The following is a 25,473-nucleotide window of genomic DNA, read 5'->3' on the forward strand; positions in this document are numbered from 1 at the left end:
TCCTCGCGAACAGGTTGTTCCCGAACAATTTGTTCGATCGATACCCCTTCCATCCCGAACGAAACGTTCGGTCTGGGGTGCTCCCAGACCGAACGGTTGGTTGTTATCGACGTCCTATTTTAAAGGTTCATAAGAAGTACAAAGCACCACAAATACAACAACAACAACAAAAAAGCCTTTAGTCCCAAACAAGTTGGGGTAGGCTTACAAAGCATCACAAATATAATAAAAATTACATCGAGTATTCAACACAACCGGCATATGCAAAGTTTAGTTCACAAAGAGAGTATACTAATATCCGCACACGCAAAGTTATACAACATTTAACGACCCTCCAAGGCTGTGATGCTAATTGCATTTGTGGAGTTCTCTATGTTATCTGTTGCTTCTTGACCTTCACGATTACTTAGAGCAAAGTAAGCGGGTTGCTTTGGAGTTGGAAGAAGCGTGTTTTCATTCTCCAACATAAACATAACCGATGACATTAGCGGCCTATCGTTGGGATGGTCTTGAACACACAAGAGTCCGACATGAACACACCGTAGAACTTCATGAAGTGAGCAATTCGCGACAACAGAAGAGTCCACTAGTTCAGTTGCTTCTCCAACTTCCCATAGTCTCCACGCCTGACCAAGAAAATGAAATGACGATGAAGTTAACAAGTACTCCCTCCGTTCCTAAATATAAGTCTTTGTAGAGATTTCACTATGGACCACGTACGAATGTATGTAGATGCATTTTAGAGTGTAGGTTCACTTATTTTGCTCTGTATGTAGTCCATAGTGATATCTCTACAAAGACTTATATTTAGGAACGGAGGGAGTAGTAGTTTATGAGGTTGGGGCCCTTGCAGTGTGTGTGTGGGGGGGGGGGGGGGGGGGGGGTAACTGTGCACGTTCAACAATACTTACATAAGTTATAAGGCTGCAAAAATTTGTTTTGAGCAGAGGTGAACTGATCTTCAGGCCACTAACAATCTCCAAGAGAAGAACACCAAAGCTATATGTGTCTGTTTTAACAGAAAATGCACCTCCCATCGCATATTCAGGTGACATGTAACCACTATTTAAGACATTCAACAAGTCAGAAAGGAATGTATGAACTAAATTGTATTAAGCCATGGAAAGTACAATGTTAAGGATTTGTTAATTCACCAGTTACTTACTATGTCCCGACAACCCTAGTAGTGTTTGCATGATTCTGGTTTGCACCAAATATTCGTGCCATACCAAAATCTGAAATTTTGGGAGTCATTTTTGCGTCCAACAAGATGTTGCTTGCTTTGAGATCTCTGTGAATTATTGTTAATCTTGAATCTTGATGGAGATAAAGAAGACCTCTTGCTATTCCTTTAACTATTTTGAACCGCGTCGACCAATCAAGCATGTGTTTTCGTGCAACATCTTGATAAAATATGAAACAAATCTAGCCATCATGAGTATAACTCCGGCTAATGTAAGAATTAAGCAACATAAGATCAACATACTAACACGTACCAAAAATAAAGGCATCCAAACTTTTGTTAGGTAAGTATTCGTAGATCAGTAACTTCTCATCTTCCTGAATGCAACACCCATGAAGTCTGACCAGGTTCTTGTGCTGCAGTTTTGCAATTAGAACTACTTCATTTTTGAACTCCACAATGCCTTGACCAGAACCCTGGCTAAGCCTTTTGACAGCAACCTCATATCCACCTTCCATTGTGCCCTATAAGAGTGCATATTTTTTAGTCGGGTAACACTTGGAAGCTAACTTTTTCAACTCCACAATGCCTTTCACGCAATGAAGTGCACTTTTAACCCCTTTTAATTGTAGCCCATGAGATAATTTTTTACTCTAAAGTGTTCTCCTTGTATACCCTAAAATATCAAAACTTGTGCAAATGGGCAACTCATTTTAAAGCACGCCAATTTTGGACATGGACATGTTTATTTGACATCCATTTCGAGATGTATTAACAACTGGGGAAGTAGAAGGCTTCAGTGAGAACAACAACAACTAAATGCGTAAGTTCTCAACTTCTCCCCATAGATGGCACATCATCCCGATCATGATTTGAGACTCAAAGCTCTTTTCTAGAGTTAGATAGACAACAGTTGAAGGGTAAATTAGTCATGTTTCATTTTTAACCCAAAAGATCTACTGTAAATACCACTTTATATTACCTTGTAAACTTTGCCAAAACCTCCCCGTCCAAGCAAGTTTGAATCAGCGAAGAAATTTGTTGCTGAAAGGATCTCTTTGTAGCTAATAAATGGAAATTCTGTACTTCTGCCTTCGAGTTCATCGGATGTGCTAAAGTATTCTCGCATTAGTTACTTCTGGTTTTCCTTCTTTCGCCATTTTCCTGCTGGTAAAGACATCCATTTTTTCCCTTAATTCTTGCATTAATGTTCATACAGTATGTCAAAAAAGAGAGGACATCTGTTATTCTACCTCTGAATTTGTAAGTCCAGATGAGGGCAATGCATGTCAGCAACAATAGTAATGCTATAATTGGGAGTAAAACCTTTAGTAAACTACTCTTGTCAACTGTAGAAATGCAACCAACCAGAAGTTCAGGATTCACTTGCACAAGCATACCATGTCGGATCTGTCAAGCTAATTAAGTACGTATACCACAGTAATTTGAGTGCCTTAACTACCAGTGCTTGTGGTAAATCAAAGATCTGATCATCTAGAATAGTATTTGATCTTGCAATATGCTTATTCCAAAACTCAATAGTTAATCGGCCATTGTCAATGTGAGAAAAAATAGTAACTCTCTCTATTGGATAATTGCTAAAACATGGACTAAAAACAATTCTCAACGCACTTGAAAGTGAAGAGGGGAAGTTGTATGGCTTACCTTAGTAATTGGGAAACATATCTTTTGTATCTGTAAGATGATGTTAAAAGGAAGGAATGTTCTGTTTTTTATCAAATCCATCTTACTCGCTTTCGGTTCGCAAATATATGACAATTTAGATGAGGAACTTGTAAATTTTTAGCTATTCACAAGGCAATGGGACAGTGCATACCAGGAGACTCAGCAAGGCGAAGGTACATGTTCTCGCCAGAGTCAGTTGACTTTCCTGTGTCGATAAGCTCCCCTGTACAAACCAAGCACCTTGTCGGGTCATCGTTAGCACCACCACTACTCAAATTGGCGTAAGCATACGCCGTACATGAGCAGTTGCTGCTGCACTCGGCGGCACACTCATCGAAGCTTCTGTTCTTGAAATGTAAGAACTTGTCAGGGACCTTCATCCCAGTTAAAGTTATGAACTGACTTTGCTTGCCACAATTCAGGTCTTCTGTTCGCCGACAACCGCTTGAAAAGTTAAGATTTTCAGGCTCAAACCCATGGAAGCATTTGCATGCCGGGACAGTACCAGTGAGGTCGCAATAGCTGAATGGGCCACATGAGGCATAGACGTCGCAAGCAGCTTTGGGCCTCTCAAACAGGACTGTCCATGATGATTAGTGGCTGTTCCAATTTAGAGACTTCAGCGTGCCTGTGTAGTCAAGCGTCAAACGCGTGAACGGTAAACCATCAGAGACAGTGAACATATAGTAGAACTCATCGCCCAGCTTGATGTTTGTTTCATACACAATGGAGCTGGCGTTGCTGAGGTATGTGCCGCCAGACACCGACACGCCATTAACCACATTGCTGCGAGAATATGGCGTGGTCCCCTGCCAAATTAGCCTCTGAAGGGTCGGCGAGCTAGGGTCGCCACCGCATGAGAAATCCCCAGAGGATGGGTCATCCAGACCCTTCCAAGCAATGAGCCGCTCGACGGCATGGGCCTTGTAGCTCAATAAAAGTTTCATCGTTGGAAGTAGTGTGTCTGTCGGATGATCAAAGCTCTGTCATACATCCGTGGAGTTTGGCAATCGGAGGACGAAATTCCCGGAGTTGAGTAGCAAAGCGTAAGCTTCGGCCCCTCCTGTGGTGATACTGCTTGTAGCCCTCCAAATAGCATGGCCTTTGGAGTCAGACAACGCCAGATCAGAACTGGTGGTGATGGAGAGCATCGCGGATGAAGAGGTGGTGATTGGGTTGTCTCGATTGGCGACCCACACGACGGTGCGTGGACCAGGGATGCTGTGGTACCATATGCCAAGGTAAGAACTCTTGTTGGAGCTGGTTGTGGAGAAGAAGCCGAGCGCGAAGTTCCCGCTCTCTGATATGAGTGTGTCGCCGTGGGTGAGTGGTTTTGCCCGTGTGAGCTGATCGTCGGATTCGCAGAACGAACTCAAGAGTAGGAGGAAGAGGATGGGAATATGGTGCACATCCATTGTGCTGTCTCCTTACACCTTTTGTGTCTAGGGAAGAAAATAGCACACAGATATAGCTGAGGTGTATGGTTGTTCGGAGCAATTCCGCTGCAGTGAGTGGATAATGTAGTACCCATATGAGCTTGGGATTAGATAGACAAACACTCTCCGGAATTTTCTGTCCTTCCAACTGAAACTCAGCTCTCATTGCCTGTTAGGAAGGGGGTGGGGGGATGAATGGAGGGTGTGAAAGTCTGAAGTTAGTCAGACCAGTGACATGATAGATAAAGATTGGAGGTTGACGAACACGCTCGGAAGGGGGGAAAATGAATGGATGGTGTCAAAGTCTGAAATCAATGAGACTAGTGATAGATAAAGACAGGAGGATCGACCTAGGCCATATGCAGTGGCGGAGCTCGAAAAAAAATCTTAGGAGGGGTGAAGCTGCAAAAAAATAAACGAATGAGAAATCATCCTAATACAACATGTTAGATATTGCAAATATTTAGGTAATTAGATAATTATATTTACTTATCCACACTAGCTTACAAAATATATTTCTAATGTAATTATATGTATAACCTACTCCATAACAAAGGAACTACACCAAAATCACATTCATATCTCTTTCTTTTGAAAAATGCATCAATAGTTTTCCCCTTACCATCACTGCCCCCTTCTGCTGTTCCGCAAACAGCAAACAATTTAGAGCAGCAATCCATGACCCAATGTGAACTGCAGATAACCTAATTAGGACTTCCACAACTACTGTAATTAAGAATTGCCCAAGAATATGTACCAGCGGGAAGAGGGTGGGCAGATTGCTCTTGCCAATGGCTTGCAGCTCGCCGGCTCACTGCAGGCGGCGGCGGCGGCAGCGCCTAATGCCTGGCCGCGGCCGCGATGAGCGAGTGCTGACCGAGTGACCGACCGCCGGTGGCTCGCCATCCCTCAACGCCAGCACGCCCAGTGGCCAGATGCCCCACTCGTACCTTCCCACGGTCAGTTGTCGCCGCTCGCCGCTCGCAAGTCCACGCGATGGGGGCGAGAAAGCAGAGTAATTTTTTTTTGAGAATCAGAAAGCAGAGTATATAACTTTTTTTTGAGACAATCTCGCGAAACTTTATTAACCCGTCACAATGTTTACAGGGACGAAATGAAGATCTCCCGGATGGCCTAACCACACATGGCGGCCAACCGCAAGGGAGAGAGAATGTTTCGCTAGATTGTGAGCTTCATAGTTTGAGCTCCTAAATTCATGACCTATATATATATATTGCAAGATAAAAAGCTAGAAGAGTGTTCTGATATCTCCCGAAGTACAGCTCCATAAGTAGCTAGCTTGCCATGATTCAACTCATCGACAACCACCTTGCAATTGGATGCAACCTGTATATCTTGTACATAAAGATCATCCGCCAAAGAGAGAGCTTATCTTATAGCTAGGGCTTCCAACGTTTGAGGTTCTGTGATGTGCTTGAAGATGATCGCTGAAGCCCCCAGAAAGTTGCCCTGCTGGTCTCTGCATATCACTCCGACAGAACCATGCTTCCTTCTCACGGCCACTGCCCCGTCAACATTGATCTTGACACATCCTTGGATTGGCGGCACCCATGTTGCACTCCGCATGACTCTCCCTGGTACCGCATGCGTCTCCCTTTTATTTACTATCTCCAACTCTGACAGAAACTTATTGATGAAAGCTGATGTAGCATGTGGAGACTGAAAAATATCCTCATGAATCGCCTTTCTTCGTGAAGCCCAGATCGCCCATAAAGTTACCACAACACGAACGAAATCATGCGGTTCTAATATTTCATGTAGAGCAAATAACCAGTCTTTAGCATGTTCCTCCTGGTGTGTAATGATTTTCTCGACCAACTCCTCAGGTGCTAGAGCCCACACGCTTCTTGAGAGAGCGCAAGAGAGAAGAGCGTGCCTCCATGTATCCCTCGCTCCACACAGGCAGCAAGTATCTGTATCGGCCATATGGCGATGATGAAGCACTTCTCCGCTGGGCATAGAGTGTCTTGCAAGTCTCCAGAGAAATAAGCGCAGTTTTGAGGGTACCTGGATATGCCATAGCGTGCTCCAAAACTTGTTGTTTTGCCCCGACGATGAGCCCTCAGTCTCGTTCCACCATCCCTCTCTGCTTGTCTTCGTTCGTAAAATCATTTGGTATGCTGAGCGAACGGTGAAACATCCAGTCGGTTCTTCATGCCAAGCCCAAAAATCTGGCTGCCTCCGCATACACACAGGTATACTTAGAATCTCGTTTGCATCAACCGGAATGAAAACTGAGCGAACAAGCCCCTCATTCCATTGTGCAGTCGTAGTATCAATAAGATCAGATACACGTTGTGGTGGGTTCGGCACTAAAGATGTAATAGGCCTTTTGAAACTATCTCGAGGGATCCAATTATGCAGCCATATATCCGTGCTCTCCCCATCCCCAATTCTCCTTATAAGACCCTGAGCTAAAATCTCCTTTCCATCCAATATCGGACGCCAAATCTGAGATGGATGAGGGCCCAAATCAGCTTCCAATAATGTACTGTTTGGGAAGTAAACAACTTTCAAAATCTGAGAACTGAGAGAGCTTTCATCGTTCATTATTCTCCAGGCTTGCCTCGCAAGCAGAGCTAGATTAAACATCTCCAAATCACGGAATCCCAATCCTCCCAGATGCTTTGGTTGTGCCATAGTGTCCCAGGCAACCCAGTTTGGTTTTCGTTTGCCTTGCTTACTCCCCCACCAAAATTGCCTAATGATGGCCGATATATTGTCACATAATCCTCTAGGGAGACGGAAGCATGGCATTGAGTAAACCGGAATTGCTTGTGCAACTGCCTTGATCAAAACCTCTTTGCCGGCAACAGAGAGTAATTTTTCCATCCAACCTTTTACCTTCTCCCAGACCCTGTCTCTCAAGTACTTGAACGTTCCATTCTTGGAGTGTCCCACGTCCGTTGGCATGCCCAAATAACGATCACTTAAAGACTCATTGTGAACCTGCAAGGAGTTTTTGATTGCTTCCCTCATAGAGCCTGGGCAGCCCCGGCTAAAAAAGATGGATGACTTGTCATGATTGATACGTTGCCTAGAAGCATTACAATATGTTTCCAACAGGTTTGACACTGCAACTGACCCCTCAACATTAGCCTTAAAAAGCAACAGGCTGTCATCTGCAAACAAAAGGTGGTTTAAAGTTGGGGCTGTTGGGGCCACCTTAATACCTGCAATTGATGACTGTGATCTGGATTTCAGGAGGCACGAAAGGCCCTCTGCTGCAATCAAGAATAAGTAAGGGGAAATTGGGTCTCCCTGTCGGATACCTCTGGTTGGTCTGAAAGAAGCAAGCTTCTCACCATTAAAAAGAACAGAAAAGGACACTGAAGTGACCATGCCCATAACTATATTAATCCAACTGTGAGAGAAGCCAAGCTTGTTCATCATAGCCCTCAAAAAAGGCCACTCCAATCTATCATAAGCCTTCATCATATCCAATTTGAGAGCACAATAACTATTAGTTTTTGCTTTAGACCTCTTCATGAAATGCAAGCACTTATACGCGCATATGATGTTGTCCGTGATAAGCCTCCCCGGAACAAAGGCAGACTGTTCAGCCGAAATTATGTCTGGTAACACTAGCTTCAATCTGTTGGCCACCACTTTAGAGGCAATTTTGTACATCACGTTGCATAAGCTTATCGGCCTAAACTGGGACAGGAGGGTAGGGTTTATTACCTTAGGTATAAGAACAAGAACGGTGTCATTAATACCTTCTGGGCTCTCCTCTCCATGGACTATTTTCAACACCACCCTTGTTACATCATCTCCACAAATATCCCAATGGCGTTGATAAAAATGTGCGGGGAAACCGTCCGGTCCCGGTGCCTTCGTCGGGAACATTTGGAACAGTGTTGTTTTCACCTCTTCTTTAGTGTATACCGCATTCAACATAGTATTCATCTCATCAGACACCCTCCTTGGCACGTGAGTTAACACTGCATCCATCCCCTGGACCTCCTCGGAGGTATATAGCGTTTGGTAAAAATTATTAACCATGGTTTTGAGCTCATCTGGATCTACTACAATTGCTCCCAAGGAATTATGCAAGGCTTTTATCATATTTTTCTTCCTCCTCAGACTCGCTCGAAGATGAAAAAATTTGGTGTTCTCGTCACCTGCCATCAACCAATCTATCCTCACCCTCTAGCACCACATTATCTCCTCTCAGTGATACATTTCAATAAGACGTTCATTTATTTTGAGCTCCACATGTGACGGCCCCATCCGAAGAGGATCAGACTGCAACTCTTCTAACATTTTCTTTAAATGCTTGATTTCCTTCCTCACGCTTCCGAACGTGTCGGTACTCCATCTGTCGAGTCCTCTAGCCAGGTTCTGAATCTTAAGCCTTATATCATCTACCGAATTGCAAGGAGCTTCGGTTTCCCAGCTTTGGATCAACATATCTCTCAAGCCCGCATGAGTCTCCCACATGGTCTCGTACTTAAAGTCCCTCTTTGCCCTTTTGCCCTTCTCTCGGCCAAAGTCCAGAAGCAAGGCCATATGGTCCGATGACGCCGCAACCTCATGTGTTATGGAGGCTAATGGGAATCTCGCCAACCAGTCTGAATTTACCAACGCCCTGTCCAGACGGCATCGAGTAAATGAGCCACCAGTCACTTTCTTTTCAAACGTCCAAAAACAGCCCTTATAGCCCAAGTCAAGCAGCATGCAGACGTCAACCGTATCTCTGAAAGCCTAGATTTGTGCATTACTGCGTTCCCCTACACCTTCATGCTCAGTTGGACGTAAAACTTCATTAAAATCGCCTATGCATAACCATGGGAGGCTATTTAAAGTACTGATGTTTTTTAATACAGTCCACGTTTGGTGTCTTAGATGGGTCTGCGCCTCCCCATAGACACACGTCATCCTCCATGGATCCTCCCCCTGTTCTGCAATAGAAACATCAAGGTGATAACACGAGTAACCAAGGATCTCAACTTTTATTGCACTGTTCCAAAATAAGCCAATTCCACCACTCCTTCCTTGACTATCAACCGCATATGAATTATCATAACCTATCGAGCTAGCCATAGCTTCTACCCTTTGACCATCTATCTGTGTCTCAACGATACAAAGTAGGGTAGGGGCAAACTTCCTCGTGAATTCGCGAAGCTCTTGGACTGCCGCAGGTTTACCCGCGCCACGACAGTTCCAACATAACGCATTCATTGGGCTCGGCGGCGCTCCTCAAAGGAGCCCGCCAAAGAAGTGACGGTATTGCCATGACCGACACCTTTCTCCACATTCTCATCCATTGCATCTATGTTTTTCTTGGCTCTCTTTAGGTCTTGCTTGCTGCTCGGGCTCTGAGGTATAGACGGCGAAGTGGTTAGAGCTAGCATCATCCCAGAATCCGAACTGTTTGCTTCATTGTTCACCGAGTGCTTCATATGCCGTGCCCTCTTTCTGTTACTGTTAGCATCTTCCATGGCGGCATCAGATTCAGAGCTCACTTGGTCCTTCCCAACATAACCGTCCTCCTATTCCGAACGGGGGTTTGCTCCCCGGCCGCCACGGCCTCCCCTCCGTCCTCCTCTTCTACCGCGGCCCCCTCCCGGGCCTTGTCCCGTCCTCATGACCCACGAGGCTCTTAGATCTTTAAAGATCAACGCAGAAGGAGGATGTATACCATCACCATGCTCTTTGAACTGATGCCCCAACATACCACAGACCGCACACCAGTCCGGTAGTTTCTCATACTTAATCCTGTATATCTGGCGCTTCCCCTCTCGTATCATAGAAACTGTGTTCTTCAGAGGCTTATCAACCTTGATCCGGACCCAAACTCTATGAAAGTTGCCAGCAAAGTCTTGTGATTGGGGTTCGACATAGATTACTTCGCCAACCTTTGCTGCTAGTGACGGGACCAGATGAGCATACAGTGGAGGTACATCATGAATCTGAACCCAAATTTCTATGGTGTCGAGCTGCACTGTGGATGGCTTTGTCAATCCATCATAAGGCTTGAGGATGACTGCATCTCCTCGGAAGTGCCACGGGCCATCCCTCGTTACTCTTTCCCAGTCCCCCAAACAGGAAAATTGCACAGTATAGAGATTATCCTCCAAGGGCTTGAACTGAACTTCTTGGGCAAGATCCCACGCGGCTCTCATGTTTCTGAAGAACCAAAACTGACTATATGTCTTGGGCGAGTGCACCCTGGCCAAAGCTATCCAGCGTGCCGCCTCGACTGGAATCTCCTTCTCGTCAAAAACCACATCATCGAGATCCTCTTCTCGAAGGCCGAGCTCCTTCATCAGGGTTGTTACATCGTCAGTCTCCGCTGATCCACTCGAACGAGATCCTGATGCCCCGCCTGATGCCATGATTTGTCGAACCCTAACCCGATCAGAAACGACTCGGGCCTTGCAGATGCCCTAGGACCTCCTCCTCCCCTTGCCCTCCTCAGGCTGATGAGCACAACAGCGCCCCCGAGCGAGAGAGGACAGGAGATCGCGGCGGAGACAGGGAAGTCAGATTCTCAACGGCGGCGATCAAGATCGCCCCGAGAGGAGGTAAACCCTAGCGTGAGGGAAGATGTGCCCCCGCGGAGTATATAACTGTAGTATTGTGTCAGTCGGTCGCTGCTGTTTTGTGTCCCGGAGAGATAAATGGGCCTTGTGGGAAGTTTCCCCAGGTTGGCCCCTGTGAAGAGCTAGGCGATTCGTATGTGTTGCTCATTGCCTCAAGCAATGGCATTGTGGCACCACCTGCTTATTTACCGATTTTGACAAGGTTCCAGCTCCGGTTTCTCGGTTTTAGGAACCTTCTAGATGGTTTCTGTTCGAAATTTCTGTTTCTTTTTTATATTTTCCTTTTCTATCGGTTTGCTTTTGTTTATTTTATTTTTTGGTCTTTATTTTCTTTCGAAAAATGTTTACAGTTTTTAATAATGTTTCTGAAATTTTAAAAATGTGCACAATCTTTTTTAAATACTCTTTTTTAAATGTAACGAAATATTTAAAAGATGTTCACTATTTAAAAAAAATCAAAAGAAATTCCGAAAATATTTATGTTTTTCTTAAATTTTCTCAGTTTTTTAAATATTCACTTTTAAAATGATAACATGTTTTTCTATAAAAGAACAATCGAAAAATAGTAAAACAGAAAAAAAACTAACATGTTACAGCTCTCCTTGTGCTACACCCCCCTTCCGAATCAAGATATCCTCTTGTTCTATTATAAATAAATAGTAGCCATCTGCTCTTTCACTAGGAGAAGATTTGCCTGAGATTGTTTAAGCAATCCCCTTAATCGTCGATCCCTTGCCAATTGATTATGACTTGTTTAATCGAGAGCAGAGACGAATTGTGCAAAGGCTTGTAAGTTTGCAAATTGGGCTAGTTCTAATTTTAATTTGCCATCTACTTGTTTCATGTCTTTAGGGTAGAAGGCTTGTGCATTTTACTCTTCAATCTGTTTTAGCCATAGATAGGTCCGAGACTTGGGCTGTCGTCGGCCTCATGAGGAAAGAGGTGGGAGACTGGCGGGAGACGACCCGGGCGCTTTTGGGATGCTTCTAAAAACCAACGAATCCCTGCCACTTAGTGAAATGTGATATAGATTCTTCCTTATTACTATTGACTGGCAGGACAAATGCGAAAAGCAGATATGGTTTGGTATTCGCTTACTCCCCGTATTGGTTATGTTCCTTATTCCTTGTCTAGCAGAAGCTAACTGAGCTCCGTTTGATCTCCCAGAAGGGAAGCTGAATTACTTGCAGCTATAATGTATTATGTGCGGGGTGCGATCTTTAATAGTTCATTGTTGTTTATTTTTGGACTTAAACAAGGGGCGGGTCTTTACCAACTTCCAAATCCAAGATTTAGGGGGGGGGGGGGAGGGACAGGGCACTTTTCATTCTTCATTCCAAACTCACGAATGTCGGGTCCGAGGTTTTGCCTTGTTATAAAAAAGGGGAGCTGAATAAAGAAAACTTCCTCCTTGGACGAGCACATGCCTTAGTCAAGTGGAACCGGGTGCGTTGTTTGAGCATTGGAAACAAATTAGTGGGGCCATGCTAGTATGGCAGAATATGCGTTAGAAAGGGCAATCCCTTCCCCCTTTTTATTTTTTAGTGAAAAACTAGGTCGAGCTTATAAAAGCAGTCCACACGGTTCCATTGAACAATATCGCAGCAACATAGACATAAGTGAATTTACTGGATCATGGGGAACCACCACAAGTACGTGAAGGAAATGTGCCCTAGAGGCAATAATAAAGTTATTATTTACATTTCCTTATATCATGATAAATGTTTATTATTCATGCTAGAATTGTATTAACCGGAAACTTAGTACATGTGTGAATACATAGACAAACAGAGTGTCCCTAGTATGCCTCTACTTGACTAGCTTGTTTATGAAAGATGGTTATGTTTCCTAGCCATAGACATGTGTTGTCATTTGATGAACAAGATCACATCATTAGAGAATGATGTGATGGACAAGACCCATCCGTTAGCTTAGCACTATGATCGTTTAGTTTGTTGCTATTGCTTTCTTCATGACTTATACATGTTCCTCTGACTATGAGATTGTGCAACTCCCGAATACCGGAGGAACACTTAGTGTGCTATCAAATGTCACAACATAACTGGGTGATTATATAGATGCTCTACAGGTGTCTCCGATAGTGTTTGTTGAGTTGGCATAGATCGAGGTGTCACTCCGATTGTCGGAGAGGTATCTCTGGGCCCTCTCGGTAATGCACATCACTATAAGCCTTGCAAGCAATGTGACTAATGAGTTAGTTGCGGGATGATGCATTACGGAACGAGTAAAGAGACTTGCCGGTAACGAGATTCAACTAGGTATGGTGATACCGACGATCGAATCTCGGGCAAGTAACATACCGATGACAAAGGGAACAACTTATGTTGTTATGCGGTTTGACCGATAAAGATCTTCGTAGAATATGTAGGAGCCAATATGAGCATCCAGGTTCCGCTATTGGTTATTGACCGGAGATGTGTCTCGGTCATGTCTACATAGTTCTCGAACCCGTAGGGTCCGCACGCTTAACGTTCGATGCCGATTCATATTATGAGTTTATGTGATTTGATGTACTGAAGGTTGTTCGGAGTCCCGGATGAGATCACGGACGTGACGAGGAATCTCGGAATGGTCGAGACATAAAGATTCATATATTGGAAGGTTACATTCGGACACCGGAATGGTTCGGGTCGTTTCGGATAAGGTTCGGAGTACCGGGGGTTACCGGAACCCTCCCCCCCGGGAAGTTATTGGGCCTCATGGGCCTAGTGGTGGAAGAGAGGAGGCAGGCCAAGGTGTGGCGCGCGCCCCCCTAGCCCAAACCGAATTGGACTAGGGCTAGGGGGCCGGCCCCCCTTTCCTTCTCTTCTCCCTCTCCTTCCCCCCTTCTCCTTGTGGAAGTAGGAAAGGGGGGGGGGGGCGAATCCTACTTGCAGTAGGACTCCCCCCCTTGGGCGCGCCTCCTCCTGGCCGGCCTCCTCCTCCCTCCCTCCTTTATATACGTGGAGAGGGGGGCACCCAAAGGGACAACAGAGAATCTCTTAGCCGTGTGCGATGCCCCCTCCATAGTTTTACACCTCGGTCATATCGTCGTAGTGCTTAGGCAAAGCCCTGCGCCGGTAACTTCATCATCACCGTCACCACGTCGTCGTGCTGACGAAACTCTCCCTCGCCCTCAGCTGGATCAAGAGTTCGAGGGACGTCACCGAGCTGAACGTGTGCAGATCGCAGAGGTGCCGTGCGTTCGGTACTTGATCGGTTGGATCGCGAACACGTTCGACTACATCAACCGCGTTACTAAACGCTTCCGCTTTCGGTCTATGAGGGTACGTGGACACACTCTCCCCGCTCGTTGCTATGCTTTTCCTAGATAGATCTTGCGTGATCGTAGGAATTTTTTTGAAATACTACGTTCCCCAACAGTACGGTCGGCCTATAGACCATGATGACATATGGATTTATTAATTGGTTTGTTCTGATTCTGATAGGTGCACCTGACATGGCATTTCCATGATTAAATAATATATCATTTGGTTGTTTCCATCAAGTCTCTTGCTCCTATTAACCTCAGCCTTAGTAGAAGCGGCACTGGGTGGACAGTCCATCCGCCCTTAAGTGGTATTACCAGCCATTCTGGAGGAGCGGTTGATCTAGCAATTTTTAGTCGTCATTTATCATGCATTTCATCAATTCTAGGTTATATCAATTTTATAACAACTATCTTGCCAGCCATGTACGCGGCTGCACACGGCATGTACGCCAGCATCGCCCTACTGTGGTCCAGCGCCTCCCAAGTGGTTACCTTCCTCGCAATCTTAGTCGGGAAGAGGTGAATTCGACATGTGGATCTGAGAAATCATGGAGGAGGGAAGAGAAGGCCATGTTGAGGCGCTTCACACATGATTTAGTTGGAGAGATAGGGATTGTGCGTGAGATATTCTGGTCTGTGATTTATCGAGAAAGAGAAAATTAGTTTTTTTAGAGTTGCCAACACTTTATTTAAGAAAGAGAAATTTAGTGCACGAGGTATGTCATCGGGCCACTTCTTTCTGTTTAGGCCTTTTTTTATGTTGAGACGTGCCTGCACACTAACTCATGGCGGGTCGTGCTGCCCATTTGCCCAATTATTACTCCCGCCCTGCGCACGACACGCTAGCCATCGGGTCGTGTCGTGCTATGGGCCATGCCTTATTGTCGACCCTTGTGACGTGGTGAAAAAGCCCAACCCTGATCTCAGCATTAAGATAGGAGATCTCATGAATCGCCTAAGCAATGCATTTAGTGGGCTAACCCATTAGTGGAAGAAGTGCTCAGGAGCGGTTTTGGGAAGCTTCTTCGACTGGTTTTGGAAAGCTTCCACACGTTATTTTGTGTACTTCTTTGCTTCTTTTTTGCTGGTTTTTCCTTTTTCCTTTTTCTTATAAATAATCGAATTTCACAAACATATTTTTAATTTTTAAATATTTTTTGACCTCGCAATCGTTCCATAAAATGCATGAACATTTTTTGAATCTTTGATCATTTTTCAAATTTGTGAACATTTTCAGAATCACGAATAATTTTAAATTAAAAATATATTTACAATTAGCAAACAAATTTTAAAATTTGAGAATATTTTCAAATCCATATTTTTTTGAATTTAGTAACATTATTAAATTTTATGCACATTTTAAAATTTATAGTCATTTTTTCAAATTCATGATTTCTGAATTTATGAACAATTTGTAAATTGATGGACATTTTAAAATCCGTGAACAATGTTTAAATTAAAAAGTTCATGAAGATTTTTTAATTTGGGAACTGTTTTTGAACATGTGAACATATTTTCAAATCTGTTTAACATTTTAAATATGCAAACATTTTTGGAAATTCATGAACATTTTTTTCAATTGCATGAACATTTATCAGATTTCACAACATCTATTGTTAAAAAGTTGGATATTTTTAATTAAAAAAACCACATGAAATAAAAAACTAAGTCCAAATAAATGAAGGAAATAAGTTCTGCAATTTTTTTGGAAATTCATGATTTTTTTTAATTGCATGAGCATTTATCAAATTTCGCAACATCTATTTTTAAAAAGTTGGATATTTTTAATTAAAATAAAACCACATGAAATAAAATAACTGAGTTCAAATAAATGAAGGAAATAAGTTCTGCATTCACCTGCTTTTTTTGAACCATCCATATAGATAAAAGCCTTTGGAAAATCCATTTATTGATGGCCTTTCTCCTCGCGCTCCATATAGCCCATAACATGACTACTAGCCAAGTGAATTGCACATGCGATGATTTTTCTACCAGCTCAAATAGCCATTAGTTGGCGCTAGATTTTGATGTCGCGATGAGGTGCTTCAGTAAGTCCAGATCAACAAGAGCCGACATGCACTTTGAGGCCGTGCACTCAACCAGAGAATGTTTGCATGAGTCCTCAGGCCCACAAAGGGAACATGCACTAGAGCTTGACATTTTGCGATGTTGATGAACATTGTTCGTAGGTAGAGAGTGCAAAACCAAGCGCCATAGGAAGACTTTCAACTTTGTAGAACCATAGTGTTCCAAAGAGAGACTTCCATGCTTCTCGAACACTTGAATTGGTCGGTGCCCCAGCCCCAGTGTCCAGCTAATCCGCTAAAAAAAGCTAATCTTCACATCAGTGTTTGGTGCCCACCGGCATCCGATAAGAGGAGCGAACAGAGAAGCTTCCTCATTGCTCGAAATTCCAAGCCCAAAATTCATCAATGTTCCTTGTGCATAAAGAGTATAATATCGTCAAAGAGTCCATCGGAAGAAAAGTAGCCCGAATAACATCTGATTTCCATGAAGCACTTGTCTCATCAACGAGTTCTCCAACAAAATGCACAGGATTAGTGACCAAAGATACTATGGGATGCACAAGCTCTTTCCGTGGTAACCAACTGTGAAGCTAGATCTTAATGGATAATTCGTTGCCAATTCTACGAATAAGGCCTCGGACCATAACATCCCTACTCGCCAAAATGGCCGTCCATACTTGGGACAGGTGAGAACCAACTTGTGCTTGTATCAAGGACGGAAGATAATTCTCGCACTGAATGAGTGACTGCAAAATTCTCCAAGCTTATTGTGCCAATAAAGAGAGGTTAAAGATCTCCAAATCTTTGAAACCAAGCCCACCCATTAACTTGGGTCGTATCGTATCATCCCACGAGATCCACACCGGCTTTCAATGCCCTTGTTTGCTTCCTCACCAAAAACTCCCGATCACTGAATTCAGGTTCGCACAAAGACCACACGGAGCTTGAAACCTGACATGAAATATATGGGAATCGTACGTGCGACTGGTTTAATTAAAACATTTTACCTGCAACAAACATAGTTTTCTCAATCCACCCTTGAACCTTATTCCAAAGCCTATCCTTGTAGTATTTGAAAGCACCATTTTCGGATGAGCCTACGTCAGAAGGCATTACCAAATATTTATCTGTACTTGCCTCATTAGGGACCCAAAGGATTCCCTTGATAGTGATTCTCAATATCATCTATACAGGCTTGTCATGCTTTGGGTCAATGCATCGATAGAGGCAAATCTTCCAGGATGGTGTTGTTAATACTTTCTGCACTTTCCACCCCTTCATCAATTACGAGAACCACCTTTGTAATCTCTTCGGTGATGCTGGAAAAAATTCGCCAGAAACCCAATGGGTCTCGGTACCTTAGTCAGGAACATTAGGAGCAAAGCAGTTTTACTACATCATCTGAATAGGGCGCCATCAACATGTCATACATATCCCTAGTGACCTTCACGGGCACAGTGTCCAAGGTCGCCTCCATACCGGATACCCCCTCCAACGAGTAGAGCTGGTTATAGAAGTTTGAACCCATAGTTTCCATAACACTAGGATCCTCGGTCATTTATCCATCCTCCATAAGCAATGATTTAATCTTGTTCTTTCTTTGACACATAATAGCCCTTTGGCGAAAATACTTGTGTAGAGAAGTGGTGAGTGACGCAGCGCTTCTTGATCCACCGTTGGAGCTATTTCTCACCTGTTGCAAGATGGAACTCTATCTCGCCTCTAGCGACGGCGCTATTGTGTCGACTCATTATTGTGGTAGTGACACAAGATTTTCGTTTTCCGTATGGTGTTTATGGGTTTTTCCACTATTAGTAGTAGTTTTATCGGGTCTTATTTTTCTTTTTTTTTACTTTGGTTTTCTTTGTTTCTTTCTCGATTTTCACCGATTCTTTGTTTTTCCTTTTCTTTTTATTGTTAATTTTCAAAACATGCGCATTTTTCACATACAATAAAACATCTGTTATACATGGTTACAAAATTTCAAATATTGTTTTGATGTCTATTTTTTTACATTCTATATTTTTTGTATACATATAAAAAATATACATGTTTAACATTTTTAATACATGATTAATATTTTTCAAATACATGTTTTTGAACCCTTTTTCAAATGTGTATTGAACATTTCTCAAATGCATGTTGATTTTTTTGAATGATACAATTTTTTTTAATAACTATGCAAACTTCTTCACATTCTATTAAAACTTTTTTTTAAATATTACAAACATATTTTTGAAACATGTGAACTTTTTAAAATGTGACGTTCATTTTTTTTGTTAGTAGAGGAACATTTTTTACAATTATAAAATTTCAAGAAAAATACCGTATTTTTTGAAAATGCATGAATATTTTTCAATTTAACGGTTTTTCATATACTATAAATAACTTTTTAAAATTACACAACCAAAAATTACACCCTGTTTACATTTTTCAAATTCAAGGTAAACATTTCAAGAATTTTATATTATCTTTTTGAAATATATGCATCTATCATTATTTAAAAAAAATAAAAATTAAATAAAAACGAACAAGCAACTGTGTGATTATGGCCTGCCATTTAGGCCCCTATTTGTTTGGGCTTTTGCAGCTATTCCACTTTGGCAAAAAAGCCAAAAAAGCTTCTAAGTAGGTACTTTTTGCTTCGGATTTTGGCTTATACCATCATATAATTGATTCATAAGCCAATAACTGAAGCAAAAAACCGTATTTAAAAGGTTTTGTGTTTTTTTTTGCCAAAGTAAAAACGCTGTAAAAGTAAAAGGAAAAGACCAAACAAATAGGGCCTAAGACGTCCTTGAGGTGAACTGGTTTGTGTCTTGCTGCTGCGCGCGAGACACAATCGTGCCCAAGATCACCATCACCTCACAGCGTGGCCATGGCCCAAAGGTGCTGAGCGGCAATGTCTACCTTGGCAACCACTTGCATTTCTGTTTCGAATGAACTTTCCATGGAAAAACTTGTCTTCTGGATAAGCCTTCTAGGTTGGACACCCGGACATGGTCGATAGCCAGAGGATGAAAGGTACCTAACCTTACAGATGGCACGAAATGCACATCGAGTTAACGACTGTTAAAATTGGGACCGGTTAACTGCAAGTCACCTGAAAACGTGAATAGGGTCAGTCAATTGAGCGGATCAACTTGAGCCGTTGGATAACAAACGAATGGTTCTGGTCCGTCTTCTTCCTGCAACTGTCGTTCTCTTGGGAAAAAAAATATCACGCTCGATTCCTTCCTCCTCCCGCTGCCTGCTACCACCGGCCGGACCGCCTGGCGCCGCCGCCGTCGCCCGTTGGATAACATTTTTCTTCTCCATCACCGCACCCATCCTAAACCCTAAGATAACGGGGTAGCCCTTCGGCGAGCCCCTTCCTTCTCCTTCCTTTCCTCCGACTCACTCCGACAAACTCGCAAAATCAACTGACAGTTGATTAATCTATTGGTATAGTTTACACGCCAGAAGATGTCTGCCTCAGAAAAAATATACCCACCAGATGGTGATAATCTGATCCTGATAGCCTCGGTTAAGTCGACCTAGCAATTGGTCACTGTTAGAAATGTACGAGGCGTGTGCCCGTTGCATTCATGTTACTCGAACATTCAGTCGCCTGGGAGTGTCCTGTGACGTAAAGAGTCTTAGGTTTTGGCCAACCATATGCATGAACCCAATGTCAAGATTAATCATCGTCACCGGTCGACTAGGACGTTCCACCAGTCAGTGTAATCAAGCATGTCGACGCAACATGTACCAGGATATTTCGGGTATATGCCCACATGACGCGCCATGCACAGGGTTTTTCCTGCATTCTCTCATCTGACTCTACATGGGGCATGCACACATACATCTTCCGATGAACCCGCACCAGTCTCCCCTCTCCCCCTCCTGAGTCGCCCCACGCGTGGGCGGCCGGGAGGCGCCCAGATCTCGTCGGCCGGTCCTCCCCCTCTCCTCCTCCTCCCTCGCCGTCGCCGGCGGCGGCGGGGACTCGGGCCCTCTCGCTCGGGTGGGGCTGGCGCGGGCCGTCGCCCCCGGGCTGGAGCGTGGCGGCGGGCCGGACGCCACGGCGGGTGGTGGCGGCGCCTCGGCGACTTCGTCCCCCGCGGCAAACGGCCTCGCGATCTGGTGCGTCGCGGTCGCCAGGGACGGCGGCGGCGTGGCCGGATCGGTTCGCGGCGGCGCGGCCGGATCTATGCCCAAGCGTGGGCCTTGATCGCTGGATTTCCGTCGGCATGGTGGCGGGTGCGACTCGTCGGCAGATGGGCAGATCCGCCGGGATTCTACCCTTGTCTGGTCCTTGACAGCGCGGGCAACTCCGGGGGAAACCTTAGATCTCCTTGGGATCGAGCGATGGCGGCGCTTTTGCGTCGTAGTCCCTCTTTAGGGCATCGTTTTGGAGTTTACTCCGGTTGAAGGGACTAGCGACGTCGGCGGCGCACGTCTGGTGGAGCAAGTGCCGATGAAAATCGCGCCGACTACGGTCATGGCGGACGATGGCGGCGTCTTTGATGTCGTTCCCTTGTCGAGGCATCGTCGTTGCAGTCTGCGTCATCAGGCTTGGGATGCTCCGGGAAAAACCCTAGATCTGGGTCTTCCGGATCGGATGATGATGACGTTTTATCGCTTTCCATCCTGGGGGCATCGTTTTGGAGCAAGTGATGGCTGGGGGGATGGTGGAGCGGTGCTTCATCTCACACATTGATGGCGGCGGTTATCGGCGGCATGGCGCTGTGGAGGCTCGGCGTCCGATGCGCGGGATGGACTCGCGCGGGAGGAGGTAGCTGTCTGGCGTCATGGTGACGTCGATGGCTGAGTGGCCAGATAAGGTAGATGCCTCAATATGATCTGAAGACGGACCCGTGGAAGATGACGGCGACGACACACGAGTGCGTCTGACTTGATTGTACCCCAGACCCGGTATGTGGCTCGGCTGGGGTTTCCGGCTTTTGATGTTAGGCATAGGTGAGTGGTCTGAGTGGCCCAGCTAGCACCCCTTCATCGTATGGATAGGAGTAGCGGCATATGTTGCCAAGATGATGGATTCAGGCATATTGTTGTAATACTTTGTAAGGTTCTTGAAAATAATCAATAAAGTGACCATATGCATCTTCCGGATGCAGAGGCCGGGAATCATCCTCCTTTTCTAAAAAAAAATCTGACTCTAACACGATGGCGGAGATGCATGCATGTGTGTTTTCTCGTGGCTTCCTCGTGAGATTCCACGCAAGCAGCGTACTGGACAACCCAATCATGGATCACGTACTGCACTACCACACGAAGGAGGGTACGCACGTAGTAGGACGAGGGCATGTCGACCAGTCGCTATTCTGTCTCCCACCAACTTGTCATCATCAGCAAGGCCAACTCCAACGTGCCGACTCATTTCGTTCACGCGCGTTTGTTTGGGTCGCGACGGACAGGAAAATCGGTCCAACACGCTGATTCAAACGGACACGCATCTACTCCTCCCTCTGGCCCGTCAATCGATGGCACATTGGTCATCCTCTCTCACCTCATATCGACAGCAAATCTTCGTCCGCCTCCGCCCATTTCCAGTGTCTCTGCTAGTAGCCGGTGCTGACACACCTTTCCCCAACGCCGCCACCTCCCACGTCGCCGCCACCACCGCCTCGCCGCCCGGGGCACCGAAGCTCCCCCCCGACGCGACCGCGAGCAGAAAGCCGGCTCCCCGCCCCGGCCAGCTCCTTCGTCCGACAACGCCCGCTGTCCTGACGCCGACACGCTCATCGGACGTCACCAGGCCAGCTACCTGGTCCAAGGGAGGCGCGCGTCTCTTCGCCGACCAGCTTATTCGTCGACGCCCGCAAGCTGGTCGACAGTTTGCCAAGGTACAAAATGGACTCCGCCGACGAGTTCTTTTTTCACAATTTTCATTGTGACTCCGACGATTCCTCGTCTGATGATGAGGAAGAGATCTTGCCTGCCGTGTTGGTCCATCACCACCTTAATACGCAGCGGCCGTTGTTCAGTGGCTCGATCCCGGGGCACTTCCCGGCGTTAAATCGCAACAGAGAGAGCTGCCATTTCCTTCTTTGGAAGGACTAATTTGACACAACCAACCCGCTGTTCAAACATCAGAAATTTCGGCGGCATTTCCATATGGGTAGGCATCTTTTCAACCGTATTAGAGATGGGGTTGTCAGATACGACAATTATTTCGAGTGCAAAGAGGATGACCTTGGAAATATTGGCTTCTCATCTTATAAGAAATGCACTGCAGCCATCCGGATGCTTGCTTACAGAGTGCTCGGTGATCTCATTGATGAGTACGTCCGTATGAGCGAGTCTACATGCCTAGACTCCATGTACAGGTTCTGCAAGGTTGTGATTGCTGTGTTTGGCCCTGAGTACTTGAGAGAGCCGACTGCTCAACATACAACCCGCTTGTTTGCGATGAATATCAGCAGGGGCTTCACAGGGATGCTTGGCAGTATAGACTGCATGTACTGGGAGTGGAATAACTGCCCTTCTGCTTGGCAAGGGCAGTACAAAGGGCCATGTCAGGGCTTGCACTGTCATAATTGAGGCCGTGGCCTCATAAGATCTTTGGATCTGAAACTTTTTCTTTGGCATGACCGGATCACATAATAATATCAACATGCTTCAATGCTCATCGGTCTTTGCAAGGCTTGCCGAAGGCAACAACCCACCGGTGAATGTTACCATCAACGACCACAACTACGACAAATGATACTACCTAGGTGACGGTATCCATCCTCAGTGGACCACTATTGTGAAGACAATCCCCAACCCTCTCGGAGAGAAGAGGAAAAGATTTTCCCAAGAGCAAGAGGGTGCTAGGAAGGACGTCGAGCGTGCCTTTGGTGTTCTGTAATCTCGACGGGGCATCGTTCGGTATCCTGCTAGGACTTGAAGCACCAAGAAGTTGTGGGAGATGATGACTGCTTGTGTGATCATGCACAATATGATCATACATGATGAGTGCTCGAAACATATCTACGATTAAGGGTTTCAGTTCTAGGGTGAGAATGTTGTGCCTGAGCATGGAGGAGCGGCAACGTTTGCACAGTTCACCCAATTTCATCATGAAATGCGTGATTGGGAAACTCACATGCAGCTGCAAAATGATTTGGTTGAGCATATATGGGCTCATGTTGCCAACCAATAGATGTATCTTTTTTTAAATGTATTTGAGACTATTCCGCTTGTAAAACTATGTTAAATTTATTTGGTTGTGAAATTATATTTTATTTGGTTGTGAGAAACTATGTTATTTTTGTTTTCTTGTGAAACTGTGCAAAATATGTGCATATTTAGTTAAAAAAAATAGCGGCCAGCCGGCCACGCCAGCAAATATGGATCGGTGCGTTGGGTACACTGCCGACCCAAATCGTAAACACGGCAGCCGCCCTAAACGGACAAAAAATGGATAAAATCATTGTCCGTTTGGGTCGGCGCGTTGGAGTTGCTTTAATTTACCAGTAATGCTACACTCACAGACCCATTATACGGATCCTACGGATTAGTGCTAGGTGTCAGGCTGCAAGTGGGATGAGACGCGGGAGTCCCACATAATGTCGCATCAACCCACATAATTATGTGGGATTAAGTGGGATGTCCACATAAAAATAATTGTGACTATGCGGGTTGCCACATACCCACATAATCTGAATGCAAGAATTAGTACATGTCAGGATAGTCTCCGTGTATTAAGACTACAACTTGTTAGAATACAACAAGTACATAATCTGAATGCAAGATGAATTGCATTAATACAACCTGCCATCCTTTATTTGCTGCAAGACTAAAGACAAAATCAATTGCAATAAGACTAGAGGCTACAGCAAGTTGAATTTTTTCAGCTCTTCAAGATCTTCCATCACCATCAACCTGCCATCCTTTCTTCAAGTAGCAAACTAGCAACCCATATTTCCTGTCAAAAAATATGTCCGTCAGTCCATTTGCATCATAAGAATCCATTTTACAGGATAACTTCGGACTTTACAAGAAACATTGGAAGTCAAACAAGTAGCAAAGTAGAAACATTCAGCTTTTCTTCAGAACAGAGGGCAGATGAACATTTTGCAGTAAAAAGAAGTGTTGGGAAAATAATTGGGATTTCACTTAACAATAGAACCCCTCCTTCTATTTGCTTAACATGATTTAATCAGTCCTAACAACATAAAAAACAACTTGATGCAGAAACGTGGCATACGCTAGGATTAACAGAATACCTTAATGATCACAAACTTCTGGCCAGCACCTATCCCGTAGAAAATTACTCATATCCGAAACCACTTAACCCTAGGCATTAAACCTTGACTTCAACAGAAGAAATTGACTATAAACATTAATCATTAACCTTTAAAAGTGATCATCTGGACTTAATTAAGCACATTGAGATAACCAGAAGATCAGGATCTTACAACCAATGGAAGCAGCCATTGGTGTAGGCGATGTGAAGTCCCATGCCTGCTCGATGCAGGCTTGATGCATGCTCGATGTAGATGCTCGCAGCGGGTAGCGGCACAACCCTGGCACCGGAGCAGAGGTAGGAGAAGGTCTTCCCGTCGCACAACGCTCCCCTAGATCAGATTGGGGGTTTTGGGATTTAGGAGGGCAGAGTATACGCACGTGAACAGGTCAAATCGTGCGTAGCCAGCTGCCCCTCTTTATATGTGGCGCTGGTGATCAGGGGACCTAAACCACGTTGTTTCCCCCCCTAAAAAAACGTTGGTTTGGATTGCCCCCGATCGGGGCGCGTCAGTTGGGGTCGAAGGGAATGTACGTTGGTGCGTGCCCCCAAAACAAATAAAAGAGAAACTTAAGTTCCAAAACTAAAAGAGAAACTTAAGTTCCAAAACAAATAAAAGAGAAAAGTTAAGTTAACAGGAAGGGGGCACGCACCAACGTACGTTCTCTTCGACTCCAACTGACGCGCCCTGATCGGGGGCGGTCCAAACCAACGTTTTTTAGGGAAAAAACAACGTGGTTTAGGTTCCCTGATTACCAGCGCCACATATAAAGAGGGGGCAGCTGGCTATGCACGATCTGACCTGTTCACGTGCGTCTACTCTGCCCTCCTAAATCTCAAAAACCCCAATCCGATCTAGGGGAGCACTGTGCGACGGGAAGACCATCTCCTACCTCTACTCCGGTGCCAGGGTAGTGCCGCTACCCGCTGCGAGCATCTACATCGAGCCTGCGTCAAGCCTGCATCGAGCAGGCACGGGACTTCGCATCGCCTACACCAATGGCTGCTTCCATTGGTGGTAAGATCCTACTCAACTTCTGTGATCTAAGTAATTAGGTGATGTTC

General features: G+C 44.9%; 1 pseudogene; it reads right to left on the reverse strand.

Moving 5' to 3' along the window:
- Positions 1 to 323: 323 nt before the first annotated feature.
- LOC123145963 (G-type lectin S-receptor-like serine/threonine-protein kinase B120) lies at positions 324 to 5,535 on the reverse strand (annotated as a pseudogene).
- Positions 5,536 to 25,473: the final 19,938 nt, after the last annotated feature.

The sequence above is a fragment of the Triticum aestivum genome, chromosome 6D (genome assembly GCF_018294505.1).
Source record: "Triticum aestivum cultivar Chinese Spring chromosome 6D, IWGSC CS RefSeq v2.1, whole genome shotgun sequence".
Taxonomy (NCBI): Eukaryota; Viridiplantae; Streptophyta; class Magnoliopsida; order Poales; family Poaceae; genus Triticum; species Triticum aestivum.